At 43.9% G+C, this 22,588-nt stretch overlaps 1 protein-coding gene across 2 annotated transcripts in view; it reads left to right on the plus strand.

Moving 5' to 3' along the window:
• The window catches only part of SEMA5A (semaphorin 5A), a 565,459-nt gene that overhangs the window by 116,682 nt on the left and 426,189 nt on the right, over nt 1-22,588 (plus strand). The window contains exons 1-2 of one of the 2 annotated variants that reach the window (XM_044932529.2): nt 13,978-14,014; nt 18,835-18,927. The gene's annotated coding sequence lies outside the window, so the exon portion shown is untranslated. Of the gene's footprint in view, nt 1-13,977; nt 14,015-18,834; nt 18,928-22,588 lie in introns of those variants that run through there. The other variant, XM_025270715.3, reaches the window with a different exon arrangement.

A 22,588-nucleotide genomic window follows, 5' to 3' on the forward strand; every position in this document is an offset into this window, starting at 1 on the left:
CTGCAGTCCATGGGCTCACTAAGAGTCAGTCAGTATAGACTGAACAACAATTGAGTAAAAATCTTTCTTGTCCATATTTTGTTTTTCAAAATAGATGAAATCAAGAGCTTAGTCTTCTAAGACTCCCTGAATCAGTTTTCATCCAACATAGCTTGCCTTCTCCTAAATGAAGCCGAAGGTAGCTTGTGACAGATTTAAAGGATGTCAGTACTGATACTAGTCTGATTATAAAATGTGTACCCCTTTGAAACTCCCTGTTTGAGCCTCTTTGCTTCTTACACCTGCCTGTTAGCTCTCGTGTGGAAGTCACTCAGTCATATCTGACTCTTTGCAACCCCATAGACCGTATAGCCTGCCAGGCTTCTGTCTATAGAATCCTCAAGGCAAAAATACTGGAGTGGAGCCATTCCCTTCTCCAGGGAATCTTCCCAACCCAGGGGTCGAACCCAGGTCTCCTGTATTGCTGGTGGATTCGTTACCATCTGAGCCACCAGGGAGCATCCCCTATGTACTGATGCTCAGACATGGTCCTTGGAGTTGGCACTGCTGTCCATGGAAGACACTTCTTGTGATATATTTCACAGCAAACATGGACAAGCAGCTCTCTGGGGACACTATGGACATCCTGGAGTCTGCTAGTGCACCCTGGAGTGTATCCTGGAGTCTCAACTTATGGACTCATTGTGCAGCCCCAGAGCAGTCTACATCTGCCTTCTAGGGATCGATGGGTGATCTGTTACCTGCCTGAATCTACATGCTGGACCACACGTGGATGGGTGTGTGCAGTCTGTGTTTTATTAACTGGCTTGCTTCTGATGGGCCTACACAGTAGAGCAGCTGAATGTCTGAGCAAAGTACATCGTAGGCAAATGCTCCTCCTAGTTTCAGGCACGTAACGCAGGTTTACACTTTCTACATTATCCTGAAACATTGCAAAAGATCGAAGGACTGATCTGATCAATTTTAGAAGGACTTAAAGATATAGAACAAAGCTACTATCACTAGGGAAAAAAACAAGACCTGTATGTCATCAGCTATCTGGACCTTTCCACATGGTAATGCCTGTATGCTTGTCCCCATTCTCACTTGAAAGGAGAAACACTGATTTTTAATGTTCCCTTCTTCTTTTGTATTTTATATCAAAAACTTGTCCTATGACCCTTTCAAAACATGTCATCCTTCTATTGAGTTGACCAAAAAGTTCATTTAGAATTTTCGGTAAAATGTTATGGAGAAATCTGAAAGAAGTTTTTGGCCAACCAAGTACATTAGAGGATATCAGATGGCTGTTTCTTATTTATTTATTTATTTTTTTCTGGAAAAGTTGCCAGGAGAAAAAAATGTCATGGTAAAATGTCATGGTAGGCATAGAATGAGTCTTCACAGTTGTAGAACACAGAGGAAGAACAAAATGCCCAGACAGCTAGATTTTCTAGACCTGAAACTGGCCTTAAAGAAACTAATGTAAACATATCACTTCATTTGATAGATGAAACAGGAAAGCCGAGAAAGGTCAAGTGGTAGACACTGCCTCATAGAACAGATGGACCCTGGCTTTTATAAACAGTGCTGCTATGAACACTGAGGATACGTGGGTCTTTTTCAATGAACCTATTTGCAGGGAAGGAAAGGAGACACGGAGGTAGAGAGTAGACTTGTGGACACAGTAGGGGAGGGAGAAGGTGGGATGAATGGAGAAAGGAACATCAGTCAGCACGTGTCCTGATCAGGTACAAGATGGATCAGTGGTGAGAAGTTGCTGTGTACCACAGGGAGTCCAGTCTGGTGCTCTGTGATGACCTGGAGGGGTGGGATGGGGCAAGAGGGGGGAAGCTGGGGACAGAGTGGGTGTATACATAATCATGGTTGATTTGTGTTGTTGTATGGCAAAAACCAACACAATATTGTAAAAATGAAAGAAAAAAAATGATGAACCCCAATCCTCTAGACTTTTCCCCTTTTTTAGTCTAAGGAACCATTCCATTTGTCCTAATGATAGAAATAGTGAGCACCAGCTTTGAGTTAGGAAGCTGGCATGCATAGTTTTGAAAGCTCATGCCCTCCCTTTAACCTGATGCTACTGTATGGGAAACCACTCAGGAAAGTTAAAAAGCAAAACAAAAAGCCACATTCCTACTAAGCAGGTAGAAAGTAGTGTCAGCCTTTGAACTTGAGGAGGGTGCCACTTCTGGTCCATCAGGGAGCCTTTGCCCAACTTTTCTTAAAGAAGATGGAGCAGGTTGTAGATTCAGTCAGGCACAGCCATTCAACCATTATGCATGGGTGATGTCTTTTTATTATTATTGTGTTTTTTTAAAAACAACTCGGAAATTTCTGGGCCACAGTTTGTACTTTCAGGAATTGAACTTAGAAGCAGCAGGTTTTTAGCACAAACAGGGAGACCAATTATTTTCCCAAAGCTCTGAAATAGAGACATAGTTGGGCTAATTTGTTAGGATTGATTCAGAAAATCTAGGGGGTAACAGTATTAAGACTCTGGAAGCTTTCAGCGTCCTGGGGGCTTTGAGGCATGTTCAAGACGAAGGATGTTTCCATGGGGAGATGAAAGGCCAGTTGGGTCTCTTTGTAGAACAGCCTGAACAGGCTTCTTCTGAGGGTTTCTCTGTTTGATCCTGTTCTCCTTCAGTGAGGCAGGCCTCTCTGTTGTCATTTAAACACCTCATTGAAAGGCAGTTCTAAATGGTTTTAAAAATGAGGTCTGGTGAGGTCCAGCACTCCTTGAAGTTCCCCCAGTGCTGGGTTTTCCCCATGGCTTTGAATCACAGTGTTTATTTTTAAAGCCTTTTGTGGTTCGACCCTTCTGGTTTGTTATTGCAGCTGGACCCACTTAGTCCTCGCCCGGCTCCTCCAGCCCGTTTGTGGTTTGGGGTACCATTTGGCCGCCCTAGGACTGGGCTGAGGGCTCAGGAGGCCAAGACCACGGCCACATCTGTTTTCTGTTAGCTCCCAAAGTCACAGGTGTCCCTAATTGGGCTCTGCTCTCTCACCAGAAATGGCTCTCTTTTCTTCTCCCCTCTCTGTGTTCTCCTTATATTGCCTTGAAAATAGGGGGTTTCATTTTCTTGTTTTGTTATGTTTTGGTCTCGGCTTCCAATTACTCCCTCTTCTTCCCCAGGCAAATCCCAACTCTCACCTTCACCCAGATCCCCAGTGCTTGTCTTTACAGAAGGAGTTGTTTTCAGTGGATTGTAGAAGAGAGATTAAACTTCCCAGGAAGACCTAGTGCGGCTAGGACACGTGTTTCTCTCCCTGGCACAGCCAGGGACAGAGCAGCTCTTTGTTGAGTTGGGTAACAAGGAGCTCATACCCTGCTGAAAGATGAAGCTGATGAGTGGAAAACTCTTCAGGGAACCCAGAAAGATTTAGTTTAGTTAGAATTTATGCCCCAGTCTAAGGCCTGCAACTGCCGTCTACTTGGAAACAAAAAGCTGACTGCTGCTGAAACTGGCAGACCAAGGCTTGGTTCTTTCTACGCACCTTCTCTGGTTGTCCTCACATTCTTTTCATTACATTCTTCCCTCAGTGCTTTTTTGCGTTTGAGGTTCTCTAGATAATGTGTACATACCCTTCTGACTCACTCACATTCTGAAAGGGTCTTCTGAAAGTTTTAGTCCAATATTGACTATTTCTCTGCTTTTCAGCTCTGAATTTTGGTAGTGCTCAAGCCTTCCTTTCATGTTGCCACTGGATCTTTTTAAAACTCAGTTAACATCTATACGCATGTCCTTATTTTAGCATCTAGTATTTGGAGAGATCAGGGAATTTTTAGAACCAGCTTTGGCTGGAAAGCCAGATGGAATAGTCATTTTAAAAATTCTCACAATTTCTTATTACAAGACTGCTTGATCCCAATTTGAAACCCGTTTCCTGTCCTGGCCTGTTCATGTTGGCTCACTGCCTCCCAGTCTCAAGGACTAAGCCCACGATACGCTAACTAACCAGGGAACTCCTTGAGAGGTGTGGTTAGTTTGCAATAACCACAGCCTCAGGTATGGGCGAGATATAGTCCTGTCTGAGGCTGGTGAAATAAAAATTCAGGTGTCTGACTCATATCCATAATTCTTAGGTTTGAGTTATTTATAGGTCATTCTGATTTTCTCTGTGAATGCAATTGTGGAATGGACCGACATATTTTTGTGATCATTGTTGAAAGTACCCTTTCTGAACTTGGGAAATGGTATATGCATCATTTTATTATGAGCCATTTCTGTTAGTTTTGGTCTCTTTCTATTGACAATTCCCAGTGTAGAGGTGAAGGTGGGGAAAGATGCTCAGTGTTCTTTTTTTCCCTCTATAAAAGGAAGTCAATCATTCCAAAAGGTGGTAATTATAATTCTTAATATTGTAATAAAAGGGGAGAGGTGTCTAGAGGCAAAAGCCTGTAAAACCACAAAGAAACAAGCAAGTAATGGCTTTGGGCCTTTTTATTTTATGGCCTTTATGGATTGCCTTGCCTGTTTTGTTTTTTGATGTTAAAGGTCTCAATGTACTTTGTAGTGTCGTGACAGTTGAATTAAGATGGTCACGGACTAGGAGAACAAAACAGAAACAGTACTCTCTGTTCTGTACCAGCTTAACTTTTTCTCCTTTACACATTGAGCAGCAAGAAAATACTCCCCTGTTTGATGTACCACGGATGAGAATATGTCAGAGGGCTAGCGTGACGCGTTTGGAAATTCAAGTTAATAGCCTTGGCTGTCAGGAATCTCTTATCTCAAGTGTAATAAGGCACAATCAACTCTTTAGACTGTAATCATACCTTAAATCAAGGGAGCAAGGATCATTGTCTGCTGTGGAAGATGGGGATCTGGTTCACATTATGCACTGAGAGCTATGAGGGGCCCTGCCAGCCAAAGCCGGAGCCACCATGCGGCAAGCAAATGACCTTGGCCACCGGCCCGTCATCCCCGGTGCCCTGAATTGTCCAGATGTCTGTTTCTGAGGGGTCTAATTGTCACTCCAGGATGACTTCAGAAAGATTAGTGCCAGACAGCCAGGCACCAGGGGCTCCTACAGTTTGCTGCCAGCATCATGAGTTCTGGGCTCCTTGGAAGCCAGAGGGCTGGTAGTTGGCTTCTTGGGAACAATCAGGTAGCTTGTGTCTCTGGAGTTCCTATTGTCTGACCCCTCATCTCCCCATCGAGGTGGCCCCTCCTCTGTGTGACATGCTCATGCCGTCCTGCCGCCCACCTGCATGTCAGCCAGCGCCTGACATTCCTGAGGAGAGCTGGGACTTGGTGAGGGGGGTCAGGCTGTTGCTCGTGACCTTCAATATTTAGTCCATCCTCCTGGAGTATGGGTTTCCCTGATGGCTCAGTAGTACAGAAGAATCAATACAATGCGGGAGACTCGGGTTCAATCTCTGCGTCGAGGAGATCCCTTGGAGGAGGTAATGGGAACGCACTCCAGTATTCTTGCCTAAAACATCCCATGGACAGAGGATCCTGGCGGGCTACAGTCCATGGGGTTGCAAAGAGTTGGACATGACTGAGCACACAGCACAACTCATGGTACTCATGACATGTAAGTTCATTGGGAACCCTCAATTAGTCGGCTTCTAAATCCTTGCTTCTAGGGCACACACAGGGTTAGGTTCCTGTGAGCCTCTGGTCACAAAGTCTTCATCAACTTCTGAATAAAGAACATTTTATTCATATTTTGAAATCACCTTATTTAACATATAATTGATTCCTTACCTTTGCACTTAAAGCCAACAGAACATTTTGCGTTTATAAATAAATGTTAGCCAGTAGGCATAGAATTCGCAAATGCAGAATCTGTAAATGTGGAATCAAGAAAGAGCAGAGCATTGACTCCATTTTCTTCTTCTTTCATGACTATCAGTTACTATAGGAAAGAAGTAATGTCTGCATTTGTCCAACTCCATTTGTACTCTGAATCTTATAGGTACGAAGGAGATGTTTAAGCTCCTCTCAGGAAGCAGGATTCTTTGTGCATCCCTATGTCCTTGGCAGTGGCCATATCACTGGTGGAAAACTTCCCAACCTCTGAAGCAGCTCTCAGACATTCCTGCTTCCTGATGGAATTAGGCCTCTTTGGAAGCTTTCCTGCCTGTCCTGACGCCTGTGTTTTTTCTGAACATGAGTGCTTCTGCTTTGACCTGGAGAAGAACAGTGGTTTTAGAGCTTTAGTGATCAACAGCACCCTGAACTAACAAGCTGGGTGAGGTCACACTAGGCATGTCTCCCTAGCAAGTAATGACAAAGGTTAGTTTGCATCTCGTTTCTCTTTGTAAATTTGGCTTCGGGAGAGTTGCCGGGAAGGTAAAGGAAGTTTCCTTTGGTCTGGTTAAGGGATGTGGGCTGATTTCTGGGAGCCCATTGTGATTCTTCGAACAGGACTCTGAAGCTTCCTTCTGAAACACAGTGCTGACCTCCATGCCTTGGTGGGAGCCATCGAGGTCCAGGCTGGAATAATCTAGGGGGGATGCTCTTCTGCTTGTGGGATCGTGTATCAGCATGTGGGATGGATTGCTGGCTGAGATGCCACAGAGGTTTCTCCCTGAGCACTAACATCTGTTGACAAGCCAAGGACAGTTATGAAATTCCTGCCCAGCATCTTGCTCTGGGAAGTGTGAGGCTAAGTGTCTGTCACAGCAAATTGAAACCAAGGAGGAGGGGCTCCCTCTGGTGATCTCAGCAGGAATGCAGACGTCTCCTGAGCAGTGTCAATTCCCCAAGAGAACGTCCTTGAGGGAGGGATGCTCACATCATTGTAGCTTCTCTGCCTGTCCTTTCTTTAAAGATCTGTTGTAGCCATAATGAGCACAGTAGGGCCTGAAGGGCTGACAGATGGAAAAGATAGTGGTGGGAAAGGTGAAACAGGGAGTCAGGGGAAGAGTGTGTTTCTATTGACAGTTGATCCTTTGATGACAGATGGACTAGGTGTAGGACTGAAACCGTTCAATTATTCAGATTTCTGCTATGATTATTTTCTTCATTCTATGAGGACTTCCCTGGTGGCTCAGGGGTAAATAATCCACCTGGAATGCAGGAGATCCAGGCTCAATCCCTGGGTTGGAAAGATCCCCTGGAGAAGGGCATGGCAACCAACCCCAGTATTATTGCCTGGAGAATCCCATGGACAGAGGAGGCTGGAGGGCTACAGTCCATGAGGTCACAAAGAGTAGGACACAATTGAATGATGATCACTTTTGCTTTCTTTTCACCATACAGTTCAGATAAAACCAACCTTATTTTTTGGTGTCCAAGTAACCAACCTCGTTGCTTGGTGTCCACACCTTGTCAGGTGCCTTGTCTGAGAAGCAGAGTTCCCGTCTGCCATCCTTGGCCAGGTGAAGACAAGAATGATGGGATCATTGGCCTCTCCCAAGGTCCAGAGTGGAGGGAAATCATGAGACCTGGGCCTTTCTCATCTCAGGATGGTTATGACCAATTTGCATCTGTTTTGCTTCTGTTAAAACACCCTATGTCCCCCAGAATATGAAACTGCTGCTGCTGCTGCTAAGTTGCTTCAGTCATGTCCGACTCTGTGCGACCCCATAGACGGCAGCCCACCAGGCTTCCCCGTCCCTGGGATTCTCCAGGCAAGAACACTGGAGTGGGTTGCCAATTCCTTCTCCAATGCAGGAAAGTGAAAAGTGAAAGGGAAGTCACTTAGTCATGTCCAACTCTTTGCGATCCCATGGGCTGCAGCCTACCAGGCTCCTCCGTCCATGGGATTTTCCAGGCGAGAGTACTGGAGTAGGGTGCTATCGCCTTCTCCGAATATGAAACTAAGAGAGACCTAATATGAGGAGGGTGAGGAGTTCATCAAGTAAGGTGGATAAAGACGTGCCATTACATCAGGTTATGGTTTGACACTTTACTTAGGAGTCTTTGAGACAAGCAGCTATCACCAACATTTCAGGCCACTGTTCTGATTTATAGCTTCTTTTTAACAATATTTGGAAAGGGAGTTTGACTTGAGAAACTGTCAGCAATGCATAGCCTGCCCCGTCTTCCCAGCGCTATCTGAAACACGTGACAAAGTAAACGGCCAGCAGAGCAAGGTGTTTTGTTCTAAGAATAATAACGGGTCTTATCACCTCTCCCCACAATGCTATCAGCTTTCCATGTGATTGAGGGGTTCTGTTTATGGTTTAATTTCCCTGATGTTCACAGTGATGCCTGTATTGATAGGACAGTCCTTAATTAGACCATAGTTCCTCTGATGAAACCTGTGAGGAGAGAGAGAGAGACAGATTTTGCACGAGAGCTGTGCTGAGGTGCTGGCTGTCTGCTGGTCCAAGAGAAGGGACCTGATATGACAAGAATGTCTTATTTTAAAACCTGAGCATATAGTTTGGAAAAAAATCCCAAAGCAAAGACAGGTCTGTGTTCTGTTGTCACTTGATTTTATTTTCTGTATCACTGTTTTGTCATCGTCACTGGAGTCATACAGACTTTTCTTTAAAGCTGGATTCGGTTGTTGGGCTTATTACTCTCATGGAATAGCATCACTTCCATAAGCCTGAAAAGTGATTGATGGGAATTGTAAGTATGAATGGAGTCAAAAAATGTAACATTGAGATTAAAATGCGCATTGTAAATTCAAGCATAAAATGTCCCTAAGAACAGATTGATTTTTCTGGTGCTATGTTGTCAAAGATGCTTTTAAGTTTTCAGCTGGGTAAAGCATGTCATAATTTCATGTTCAAGGTGGCCAGAGCATGTCCATGTTTTCTAAAGATCAAATCAGTCAATCTTAAAGGAAGTCAGTCTTTAATATTTATTGTAAGGACTGATGCTGAAACTGAAGCTCCAATATTTTGGTCACTTGATGCGAAGACCTGACTCATTAGAATAAGACCCTCATGCTGGGAAAGCTTGAAGGAAAGAGGAGAAGGGGACAACAGAGGATGAGATGGTTGAAAGGCATCACCGACTTGATACACATGAGTTTGAGCAAGCTCCAGGAGTTGGTGATGGACAGGGAAGCCTGGCGAGCTGCAGTCCACGGAGTCTCAAAGAGTCGGACATGACCGAGTGACTGAACTGAACCTGAATTGACATGGAAAACTAAGAGGGTGAAAGAGAGCTGCTGAAAACTTTCTGACTCTGCAAGGAGATCAAACCAGTCAATCCTAAAGGAAATCAGTCTTGAATATTCATTGGAAGGTCTGATGCTGAAGTTGAAGCTCTAATACTTTGGCCACCTGATGCAAAGAGCTGACTCATTGGAAAAGACCCTGATGCTGGGAAAGATTGAGGGTAAGAGGAGAAGGGGGCGACAGAGGATGAGATGATTGGATGGAATTACTGACTCATTGGACATGAGTTTGGGCAGACTCTAAGAGATACTGGAGGACAGGGGAGCCTGCTGTGCTGCAGTCCATGGAGTCTCAAAGAGTTGGACAGGACTTAGCCACTGAACAACAACAACACTCTGCAATTAACTGGAGAGAAGGGGCCAAGTGTGAGCAGGCCACCAGCTGAAGTTCAAGTACATTCAGGACAGAGCCTGGGTGAAGGGGCCTGAAGCTCTGATGATAGAAATGAAGTCCAAGAACTTTGATCTTGTTTTAATTAATCATTGAAGACTTGCTACATAGGAAACATTCCAGTCTAAATGAGCATCATTAGTTCAGAACTTGGAGTAATTTTTCCTTGGCAGTTCAACTGATGGCTGTGGAAAGTGGGTTACCTAAGGGAATTATCAGTATGAACATTCCATGTACAAAGATAATGTTTATATCATTTAAGGAAGGGCATTTTCCTGGCTGTCACTGATGGTCCCTTGTTCGACCTTGTTCTCTTATCTGGCCTCTGTTCCTGTGAGCAGCTGTCCCTTCGGGGGGATATCTCTGAGCATCTAGAGAGATTTTGGGGGGTGTGGAGGCAACTCCCTCAGGGAGTCTGCAGAAGGACCCTTGTGTATGTTTTAGTCAGCTTAAGAGACAAGGACAGAGCCATTTGGGCTTCTTTGCCCTGAGAAGTCTAGGATAAAGTCTGGATTTTACAATTGCTTGAACAGGATGTAAAAAAGGGGGACTCAGATCTGTATGAGTAGCATCAGAAAGGTGTCTCCTTCTAAAGAAAGGTGGAAGGAGGACTTTATTTTGAGCAGAGATGGGGTCAAGGCATGCCTCAAGCCTCTGGTCCAGGAAGGCGTGACTCCCTTCCCACAGGACTTTCTCTCCCGCTCAGACACCACCCACTAACTCCTACCTGGGCACCTGCTGGATGCCCGGCAACAGACCTGGAGGAGAGCATCTCAGTCCCCCTGAGGTTTGATTTATTCTGTTTTTCTGGATGATTTTGACTGATACCAGATTGGATAATGTGATGTTAAGAGGGAAGAGTGTCTCCAGAAGCTGACTTTAGGATTATGCCCTCTGGGTCCATGGGTCCGTTATCATTTACACAAACTTGGAAGTAGAGTGAAGGAAACCTCATGGAATGTTTGCCTGGGCTCTGGGATTCAGAGTTGAATAGGATAGAATGATAGCCCTTGATAGAGGAAGCAGACAAATTCCAGAGGGTGATATGAGATAACTGGAGACAGGCACTGGGTGTCCTGGTCACAGAGAACAGGGGACTACATCCCATGGGGACACATGTGGATTTCAGAGAGCCTGGTGGGATGCAGCAACAGTGCTTAGAATGACTGGCTTGAGTGATGAGATCAAGCCAACAAGATAGAATCGGAAAGGGTGAGAAATACAGAGTTCTGGATTTAGATTCATAAATACACTTCATAGGTACCACAAGGAGGGCAGGTACTGTCTCAGCAGCTAGTAAAATAAAAACAAAACAAAACAAAACAAACAAACCAATGCCCATGGTGAGTTTCATACTTACCATCCAATAGAGGAGGGGTTTGTCTTCTTGAGATTTTATGAAAGTGAAAGTGAAAGTGAAGTCGCTCAGTCGTGTCTGACTCTTTTTGACCCCATGGACAGTAGCCTACCAGGCTCCACCATCCATGGGATTTTCCAGGCAAGAATACTGGAGTGGGCTGCCATTTCCTTCTCCAGGGGATCTTCCCGACCCAGGGATCGAACCCAGGTCTCCTGCATTGCAGACAGACGCTTTACCGTCTGAGCCACCAGGAAAAGGAAACCCAAAACCTGCCCATGGTTGGGACAGAGAAAAGGGACAGGGGAACAGTCACGGGGTGGTTTGTATGTGTCAGGCATGGCCTGGATCACGCTCTCTGTGCTGGCAGAGCTTGTCAGTGGAAAATAACGGAACACAATTTTGTAAAATACCATCTGCCTTTTAAACTGGTCTTCTTTTCTTTATGCTTCGTCCAGGGAAGCAGGGCTTGTATTGAATGCAGTGGGGAGTGATGGATTGTGTCTTCTTTAATCATCAGTAAGCTCAGAAATTTTCCGATTATTCAGCATCCCTCCCCCAGGTCTGATAGTTTGGTTCATGATGGTCAAGGATGAGGAAAGGGATATAGGTAGAAGGGGGGCCCTTAAGTCAAGATCCTGGGTTGACATTTCGAAGTGTGCCTGTTGCAGAGAGAATGGAGGAAGCATCTTTGATTCATACAAAAAGGGTGTCTTTTTACAGCAGGTTTGCATCAGGACATGCCCGACCTTCTGGTTATGTTTAGCAAGTCCGATTTGATCAGATCTTGTCCTTGCTGGAGGCTGCAGGATGGGCAGAAAGGCTTCATGACTAATCGAAGGCAGCTGACACGGTTGTTTTTAAACGTTAGTGAAACTGCGTTGGTTCTTCCTGGGGAGGAAGTTTCAGTACAGTTCGTGCTGAAATGGGTGACATGACTCATTGCCAAATGCAAAGAAAAGAAAATCTTTTTATTCCCCCACATGTGTACACATTCTAATCACAGCCGGGTTTACAGGAAGGTAAGACACCATCTGGTTCAATGCGTAGTAGCCTATTTCTTATTTTTATCACTGATTTATATTGAGAGGATGACAAATAGGACAGAAGTAGGTTTTGGGTTATACAACACACCCAGCAATTCATATGGTGTTAAGCCTGCTGCTGTCTCAAAAGCAAGAAACAAATGCATCTCTGAGCAACTTGACCTGTTGCCGGAACAAAGAGACGAGTTATCTTCTTTTCTTAGTCTTGGAGCCCACCTTTGACAATGGAAGACCCGATAGATCACTGGGACTGATTTCAACAGGTTTTAAATGCCCATTTATTCTTCATGCCTTTGGAGAAATGAAATGATTTCACTGCACTTGCTGGGTTTAACGGAGAAGGCAATGGCACCCCACTCCAGTACTCTTGCCTGGAAAATCCCATGGATGGAGGAGCCCGGTAGGCTGCAGTCCATGGGGTCGCTAGGAGTCGGACACGACTGAGCGACTTCACTTTCACTTTTCACTTTCATGCATTGGAGAAGGAAATGGCAACCCACTCCAGTGTTCTTGCCTGGAGAATCCCAGGGACGGGGGAGCCTGGTGGGCTGCTGTCTATGGGGTCACACAGAGTCGGACACGACTGAAGCGACTTAGCAGCAGCAGCAGCAGCTGGGTTTAAGCCAAAAAACAAGAGCATAGTTTCACTTTTAATTCAAAACACAATTTGGCCCAGATCACTGTTATCTCATGCAAAACAGCAGCATTAAAGTCTGGACACATACTAATAAAATAAATGAAGGTATTGAGAAGCTAGAACTGACACAGTCCAGCATGTATATTGAATTGGCTTGTGTGGGTTTGTCCTAATCCGATTGGGACATCTTTCCATTTCTCTACTGAATTGGTGAGAGAGCATCCTTTGTAGCTAAAAAGCTTCTATCTGTTCGTTTTTTCAGAAAATAGTTTTCTGAGTGATTTATCCCACTGCCATTTCACTAACAATTCGCTGTGATTTTCACAGTCTGCCCTCTTTCCAGGGACAAATCCCGTCTTCTCCTTCATGCACATGCTTGAGACCTTTGTCTGCCTTAGTTCAGCTTCATCCTGGGAAGGTTTTGGTGCCAGTTGTGAGTTTAATCTGTGACAGACAGTGCCCCCTTCCTAAGGAATGACCAAAGAGCTAGTTTAAGAACCCAAACCTATCCTGTTTGCTTTAGTGGGAAGTAACAGCTATAGTTTAATTTTTTAGCCTTAAATCTTGATCTTAGAATTGAATCTCAAATTTCGATCTCGAGTTGGATTTTGAGTCCCTTTTGTGTGTGCGAGCGACTGCTTACAGGGCAAGTCTTGTTGAATGTGTTGTTATGAATAAATAGGAATTGAGAGACCACATTTTTCCAAAAGCCTCAGACATCCTTCTCTTTCTGGGTCCTGAGATTCTAGTGTACAAAGGACAGATCAATTTAGCTGTCAAAATGAAAGCCGAGAGGCCAATTGCCCATGCAAATTAACCACTTGTGCAAGTGTTTCAAAATTGCCTGCCTGAAAAGTGAGGCTGCCCTTTGAAAATTTGGCACATGGTGGCAGAAAGAAGAAAGTAGACCCTATTCAGGGACATTGGCGTCCTTAGAGAGCTGATCTTAGAAATTGCTCATTTTGAGCAGTCGCTTAGTTTTGGGCAACATTTTGCTTGAATAAGGATGTCATTTTTGCCCTCTCTTTCCCTTTCTTCCCATGCCTCCTGGAACTCAGAACACATCTCATCATCTGGTGTAGGAACAGAGGCACAGGAAGTGTTTTTTTATGCTGGCTTTGTTTCAGTTACTGAGGCAGTGTATTTGTTCCAGGGTCAGCAGTTCCTACCAGCTTTAAATACTCACCAAAGGATGATCTACCAGAAGCCAAAATGAAAAACAGTCAGGTTTCTTTTTTCCCAAATGTTGTTAGGATTAGTCAACACTTTGAGAAATGAAATATCCAATTTCCGCCTTCTGTCTTCTGTAGGTCTCAGCTGTGTCTAATATTTGTAAACCATCACATTCCACAGTGGCAACTATCTGATGGAGAGAGAGCCTCGTGGTGGATCCGGGTGTGAAGGCTCTGACAGGATGCTTATGTCGGTTTCTTGTGCATCTTACTCCATGGGTGTCACTTTCAGAAGTGCCTTCTCTTCTGTTCCAGGAGGTAAGGTTTACCTCTGCTGGTCTCAGGGCTAGATGATTGTGTCATGAAACGACCAAGACGTGAGGTCCTGTGTTCCCACCTGAGGACCCACTGTTCTTGAAGCTTCAGCCATTGATAGGGCTGAAGGTCTCCCGGTGTTCCTACTCTGGCCCAAAGACAGCCAGAGATTTAAAGAAGCAAAACTATGACTTTTGTTACTTGTCTTTTCTAAATGTAGGTGAGATAATTATGAAAGAGATTTTTTTTACTAAATGGTCTTGATCAAGAAATGGCATTATTTGTATGAAAACAAATTGGCTGGTTACTAAAGAAATTGTTTCTGATTTGGGGGAAGCCAGAGGGTGAATTCCTTGAGGACAGGACCCTTCCACGTGACTAGGGAGTTGCGTGTGTCACTCTTCAGCACATCCTGTCCTCAACTTTGATGCAGCAAAGTGTCTGATTGGCCGTGTAGAGTGATGTGGGAAGTAAGGCAGAGCATCCATTTACTCCTCAGTCTCCCACCTGGCACCCATTCTCTGGTTTCCTTCCTTGTTTTCCTCGACAAACTTGAGCACCAGGCCAGCTCCCCGTCTGTGGTCCTCGCTGCCCTCTGGTCCTGCTTTCCAGTCTTAGCAGAGCTGCTTTCAGCTTCCAGGCCTTGACTCGTTCATTCGATAGTAGTACCTCCCTTTCGTCCCATTTCACAGTATTTGGTGAATTGTGTAGCAGACAAATCTTGTGTGAGCTCTTGAGAACAGAATCAGTTCTTGCTTTATCTACTAACCACCCACCATGCAAGGCCAGAGCGGGACGTTGTGTGTGGTGGTTTGGGATGTCTCTCAATGAAGCTGTAAAATTCTCGGAACTTGGGAATCCCTAGCCCAGCCGCTTATAGGTTTTCTGAGCTTGCACGTATGGTGTTTCTTTCCATGACTCTGCTAAACATCCTTACGATACCAGGTGGTCTTGCCCATTGTCACCTTATTTCCTGTAATTTTACTCTGGTTACTGTAGTGCTATTTCTAAATGGAGCTCTTCAGACTGGCCTGAAATGTTAATTTCTCTCTTGTATCTTTAGGATACAAAACAACTGCTCGGCTGACCTTTTGGTTCTAGGAAAACATTTCAATCCACCTTTTTTTCCTCACTCTAAGCCACATGGGGAAGTTTGCATATTTTAGCAGAAAATCGTGTTCTCAAGGGTGTGCTCCTATATGCTCAGTTGCTCAGTCGTGTCTGACTCTTTGCAACCCAATGGACTGTACCCCACCAGACTCCTCTGTCCATGGAATTTTCCAGGCAAGAATACCGGAGTGGGTTGCCATTTCCTCCTCTAGGGGGTTCTTCCAGGTCCAGGAATTGAACCCACATCTCCTGCTTCTCCTACGTTGGCAAGTAGATTCTTTACCACTGAGCCATCTGGGAGGCTTCTGATGGATACTTAGTGCTAATTGATGTTTAAATTTTACACATGTACTTTAATTTAGAGATGATTTTATGAACTTGTGAGGGTGGCTACAGGTACCACTTCTAGGATAGGTTTCTTCTTTGTGAATCAGAGTGTGACAGGGATCACCCTGCACGTGTGTTCACATTGGCAGCTTTTTCCATGGCCAGGCCCTAATTAAGAATCATGAGGCAGAGCACTTAGGAGCTGTTTCTACTATAGTTGATTTTCAGCTAAAGGAAAATATGGAATTGAGTCAAATGGAGACATTTGTGTTTTAATAAAACATAAGCAATTTCTTATTTAATGAGTCATTATAATAAATAGACACTTAAAAATACTCCACCTTCAGTCTGAGATGACCCACTGAGACTTTGTAGCTTCTTTACCTTTGGAATTGTTTCTCAGTTTTCTAGAAAATATGTCAGCGAGTTAGTTTATACATCAGCTAATTTATGACCTCACTGAGGGAGGAGAGCCCAGCATCCAGGCCTACAGGGGCCGATATCGGTGACTTTAGCTTAGCCTATTCAAGGTCACTGCTTTGTTGCTGTGGTTTCCAAGCCTGCGCCTACACTGCTCGGCACAGGACACGTGGATGTCCTGTGGGATGGTATATATTCCTTTACAGCAGCAGTCCTCAACCTTTTCGTCACCAAGGACTGGTTTCATGGAAGACAGTTTTTCCATGGACCAGGGGTGGAGGGGCATGGTTTTGGGATGATTCAAGCACATTCGGGTTCGTGCTCCTATGAGAATCTAATGCCACTGCTGATATGACAGGAGGCAGAACTCAGACAGTAATGCAAGTGATGGAGAGCTGTTGTAAATATAGATGAAGCTTCATGTACTCACCTCCTGTTCTGCAGCCTGGATCTTAACAGGTTATGGACCAATACTGATCCATGGCACAGGGGTAGAGGACTCCCGCTTTAGAGGGTGGCACACCTATCCAGGCAAGGGTTGACCCTCCAGAGTAGGAGGTCCTGATGGTGTTTGTGTGGCTATCATGGGCTAGGGTGGTAAAATGTCTTTTTCACTGTTGATGTAACTGCAAGCATAGTTAAAACCTTTGAGGGTGTGTGTCCCAAATCCTGATGTTGGAACTAGTTTCTTGTTTAGATTTCACATTCTAAAGGGCATTCTATTGTCCCCCAAGACTGTGTGAACTCTGTCTGGGCATTCTGTCCCTTGAGTGTTGCCTTTTCACAAGGAAAGGCCTCGCTTTTAGGTCTGAGGTTGTGCCTGGCACGTCTGGCTGTCCAGGATGCAGGCTGTCCCCACCTGGATTCAGCAGGAAAGTTTACCTCCTGCAGTATTTGTTGTGTGGTCCTGTCAACAATTCTGGATTCTTTCAGTGTCTTATTTGGCCTCCATCATTTTTGCCTTTTAAGAGGATAGCCGTTCTCTGTAGGTGTGACCCTTGGATGTCTTAGCTAAGGGGCTACATCAGCTAATTTATGATCTCACTGAGGGAGGATGGGAGAACTCAGCCTTCAGACCTAATTATCACTCTCTCATTTTTAACTTAATTCTGACACATGGGAATCTTTAAGAATTGCTGGATGTTCATGGCAGTAACCAGTGGGCCTATCCAACTGTATCAGTTAAATTTTGATTAAGAGATAACCAAATGGAAAGAAATTTTCGTACTAACTGTAAAATAGATCAAGAGAGGAAGTTACTGTATTCAAGTTGTTTAGTCAAGAAGTCCCAGCTAACATATTTGCTGCCCCACCCAAAGGAGATATTACTGGTGTTGTGAGACAGGAATTGGCCACTCCTAGGAATTTTTCCTGGGCCGAGTATGCCTTCTTACCTTGGGGAGAGCTCCCTTCCTCCCTTTTTGGCCTTGAAGATTTACAGCTGCCTCTCCTCCTTTCCAAAGGATGAAGTCACAGACTTTCAAAGACTCAGCTGGGACCTCAAGGGATCAGCGATGCCGCAGTGCAGGAGTGCACCTGAGCTGTGGGCGCCTTCCAGGCCAATTCTGAATATTTTACTTTGGATTGCCCCCTCCCTTCCCATGAAGATGCCTAATGGAGGCAGAGAGCCTCATGGAAAGACACTGTCACCTAGCCATTGTCCTCTGGCCTCTGAACCTCAGGACTTTCAAATGGCATTTCAACAGATAGAAAATTATATAAATTTCCAGATGCTGTAATCCAGTTGTCCTTCTGCAGGCAGATGGCCTTTAGATAATCACTAAGTAGACGGTGTGGGAATCATTGCATAGGGGGACAGCCAGAATGTTTCAGAATGTTCTGGAAGCTTCTTCTCCCCCTGTTCTTATCATCATTCTCAGCTGCTGCCCAAGTGTTCATGCTGGGATAGGCATGTTCAGTCACTCAGTCATGTCTGACTCCTTGCCACCCCGTGGACTGTAGCCCACCAGCCTCCTCTGTTCATGGAATTTTCCAGGCAAGAATACTGGAATGGGTTGCTATTCACTACTCCAGGGGATCTTCCTGACCCAGGAATCGAACCTGCGTCTTTTGTGTCTCCTGCATTGGCAGGCGGATTCTTTACCACTTTGCCACCTGGGAAACCTTGGGATAGGCAACCTCAGTGTGTTTGAGGTTTATGGCAGCCAGAAGCTATGGACTGTGTGAGTAGAAAGAAACTTGGAGAACAGGACAAGCACGAGCCCCAAAATGTAGTAGCTGAAGTAGGAGACATCCTTAACTAGTAATGGAGAAATTTCTTTTTTGAATAAGAAATGGAAAGTAACCCATTTCTTTAATTTCTGTTGTACATGGTTCTGCGGAAGCTTGTGCTTTGCAGTCATCTGTCATCACCTTATGTGTTAAGCTTTTAGGATTTTATTTAAATTTGCTTTAGTAATGTGAATTGTTTTTATGGTTTACAATTTCCTTTAAAAAAGCTTCATATTTTGCATCAAATAAATTAATATGTAAATAAAAACACAAGTTCTGAATCTAGTATAGTTGATTGTATACCTTCTGACTTCATCTCCTATTTTTGAAATGCATTCTTAAGGTACTATGTATTTCCAAAAACAGAATGAAAGACCCATCATAAAATGGGTAAATTCACACAATTGGAATTTGATGCTCAAACTGCTTAAAATAATTTAAACAGGTGTGCAATGGTCCTTTTGGTTGTTTTATGAGATTTGTTTTCCTGTATTAATGATATCTGAATTTTTGTTTCTCCTTTTCTGAGGAAAGGAGCCCATTGGTATAGGATAAAAGGCGAGGGCTGTCACGTTGTAATTTCCAAGTTGTTCTGTGCTAAGCCTTACATTGTCAATGCAGCTGGCTGTGCAGGGGATTCATGGAACTTTCTAGAATCGATCAGCAATGACCATGGCCTCTTTTCAAATGGGTTAATATGATCTCTGTTTTCTCCCCCCTTGTCTTTGTTGAAGCATTGGTGTGTGAGAGTTGCTGAACCACCCAAGTGGCTGTGGATCCTTCATGTGATACATGGTCGAGGACACGCTCCACCCCTTTCCTCCTTGGTAAGTAGGATACTCAAATGGGAAATGAAGAAGCCAACGATTTCATAGATTGAGAATCATGATGGATGTGAGCATCACTTATCTCAGCTGTCCAGAAAGGCAGTGAAAGAATGAGCAGGCTTCCAGAGAGAAACTGAAAGCACAGAGAAGTGAAGTAATGGGCTCAAGAGCTCACCAGTGATCAGAGGCAGGGCTGTAATGTGAACTCATGTTCTTAACCTTAATCCAGTACGACCTCTTAGCACTAAGCATGCCTCCTGAGAATAAGGACAGACATGATTTTATTCTGTTCTGGAAATACTTAGATCTTCAAAGCTCATGTTAAATAATAAGAAATCAATTTTTTGAACAGCAGGCTATACCAGGAGATAGTAAACTTTTTCTGAAATGGGTGAGATAGGAAACATTTCAGGATTCGTTGGCCATGTCATCTCTATCATGTCATCATCATCATTATCTTGTATCAGCTCAGCTCTGTGTTGTAGCCTAAAGCAGCCACAGATGATATATATAAATTTAAAAATACAGACGTCAAGCTGAGTTGGACTTGTTCCACATGACTGTAGTTTATCGAACCTTGGTCTACACGCAGCGCTCCAAGATCCCAGTGTAGAGAGTGAGAGTGTTTTAGTGGCCAGTGGGTATGAGTCCCTTAACAAAATTTATCTTGGATGCTCAGAAGTTAATCATAAGCCACTTTGAACAGTCTACTGTAACTGCAAAAATCTACTTCTTGGCTGCATTTGGTGTTCAGTGCTTATCACAGTCGGTATGCCCTGAGTTAGTCTAAGTCCAAACACCTAGACTACAGCTTTGCTCCAGAAGGGCCTGATCAAGATGGTGTTAGTAATCAATGTCTAGCTCATTTACCTGGAGAAGGCAATGGCACCCTACTCCAGTACTCTTGCCTGGAAAATCCCATGGATGGAGGAGCCTGGTAGGCTGCAGTCCATGGGGTTGCTAAGAGTTGGACACGACTGAGCGACTTCACTTTCACTTTTCACTTTCATGCATTGGAGAAGGAAATGGCAACCCACTCCAGTATTCTTGCCTGGAGAATCACAGGGACAGTGGAGCATGGTGGGCTGCCGTCTATGGGGTTGCACAGAGTCTGACATGACTGAAGCGACTTAGCAGCAGCAGCAGCAGCAGCTCATTTACCAAATAAGTTCAGACAGCATTTCCTATTTTGGTCTACATATAATTTCTAAATGGGACATTTTTATTTGGTAGCCATATACCTGCTGCTGAGCTTCCCAGGTGGCTCAGTGGTAAGCAATCCTCTTCCCAGTGCAGGAGGCACGGGAGACCTGGGTTCAGTTCCTGGTCAGGAAGATCCTCTGGAATAGAATTGGCACCCCACTGTGCCTGGAAATTTCCATGGTCAGAGGAGCCTGGCAGGTCACAGTCCATGGGGTGGGAAAGAGTTGGATACGACTGAGTGACTGAGCATACATGCTGCTATGTACATACTCCTAACATGTATACCTTATACATATTAGGGCAATCATGCAATTATCTTGAGGGCTCTCTTATAATTACATTGTACAGAAGTATTCTGGTATCAAATCTTCATCTTTTATTCTAAACAAAAGTAGATGTTTACAAGACAAGTGTGAACAACATTGACATACTTAAATCATGGGGTAACATGGCAACCCTCTTTGCCACATACATCAGATGAGGTGGGGTTTTGATTTTTTAAAATTTTTTCTTGTGAAAGGATACATCTGACAGTTCAAGGCCTGCTAGACTCTCTACCTTTCTGCTTATCATCTAACAAGAAGGATAAAGGAAAACCAGTTAATTTGTGTTTCCTGAAGGAGTTTAAGTGGGGACCTGCTCTAGCTGTTCATTCCTTCATTCACAGAAGTAAGTAACTGTAGCAAGCATGTGAGCCTGATGTTGTGTAGTTTTGAGGATATACATTTTTCCAGAGCCACTGGTCTCTCGGTACTTCTACAAGTAATGGAAAAGTGTTCTTCGCTTTAATAGCAATGATATGAAAAGTAAAATTTAGATTATAAAAATATTGGAGGGCTAGGTGTGGTACCTTATTAATCGGAAAAATCAGGTTGCAAAATAATATACTTAATATAATTGCATTCATCTTAAAAACACACTCGTACTATTTCTGCATCCAAGTGCCTGTGTGTTACAAAGTCTGTTAGATCACACCTTGGTATATACCAGACTCTAAACAGGTCATCTCTGGGGTCGAGGTGTTGGCCCTTTATGAACCAAATGTGTATGTGTGTGTGTGCGTGTGTGCATGTGTGCTTGTGTGCATGTGTGCTTATATGCACACGCTCAGTTCTGTCTGACTCTTTGCAACCCATGGATTCTAGCCCTCCAGGTTCCTCTGTCCATGGAATTTTCTAGGTAAGAATACTGAGGCGGGTTGCCATTTCCTTCTCCAGGGGATCTTCCCCCAGCCCAGGGGCCAAACCCATGTTTCTTGCAACCCCTGCATTGGCAGGCTAGTTCTTTACCAGCTGAGCTACTGGGGGAGATTATAAACCATATAGTCACTATCTAAAATTTTCTGAAGAATGTTGTATTTTTGCAGCTCAAAAATATGAAAAGAAGATTAAAATAGTGAAAGCTGATTATGGAAATTATGTAAAAGAAGGGGAATATTCACCCATAGTGCCTCCATCAAAGACAGTCACTGTTGTCATTTAATACAGTCTTTTGTGAGTGTTGTAGAGAGTGGGAACACCACTAGATGTAAAATTAACAAGCTGTTTTTTCGCTTCTTATAATGTATATTTTTTATGCTATATACAAATGATAATGACATATCAGAGTCTGACACAACTGAGCGACTGAACTGAACTGAATAGCATATCATGTAATTGAAAATATATTGTTAATATATTTTATTTGAATGCATCATAATAGTCTATCATGCAAAGGTACTATAGTGTAATTTACTGCATATTTTTAAAAAATTGGGGTGTAGTTGCTTTAGAATGTTGTATTAGTTTCTGCTGTACAGTGAAGTGAATCGGCCATATGTACACACGTGTCCCCTCCCTCTTGGACCCCCTCCTCTCACCATCTAGGTCATCACAGAGCCCTGGGCTGAGCTGCCGTGTCACGCAGAGGCTTCCCACAGCGGTTTTCCACGTGCTTGTGTAAATGCCAGTACTATCATAGCTCATCCCACCCGCCTTCCCCGACTGCGTCCACATCTTCATTCTCTAAGTCTGTGTTTCTTTTACTGCCCTGCAGATACGTTCATTGGTTCCATTTTTCTAGATTCCACATACTTGCATTAAGATACGATGCTTGTTTTTCTCTTTCTGACTTCTTTGCTGGAGATATATATTATTTTCAGGTAACAAAAATCACAGACAGTGTGAAAGGATCGTGACAAGGGGAGTGTAGCAGACTCCTGAACCCCACTGCTACTCGCTGTTGTTTGCTTTTACAGCCCACACTGTCACTACCTTGTGAAGAGTAGAAATTTGGAGCATAAGGTAGACGCTTCATAAACAATAGCAGCTATTATTATGAAGGTTTTCTTTTAATTGAAGATGAATTCATTATGCCAGAATAGCTGTAGTTGATTTACTCTTTCAGAGTCAGTGCATTTTAATAAGATTGTCAGTCGGCTTTGCAGAAGTATTCTAGATATTTTTATTTCACTAAAAAT

Source organism: Bubalus bubalis, chromosome 19 (genome assembly GCF_019923935.1).
Source record: "Bubalus bubalis isolate 160015118507 breed Murrah chromosome 19, NDDB_SH_1, whole genome shotgun sequence".
NCBI classification, from domain to species: Eukaryota; Metazoa; Chordata; class Mammalia; order Artiodactyla; family Bovidae; genus Bubalus; species Bubalus bubalis.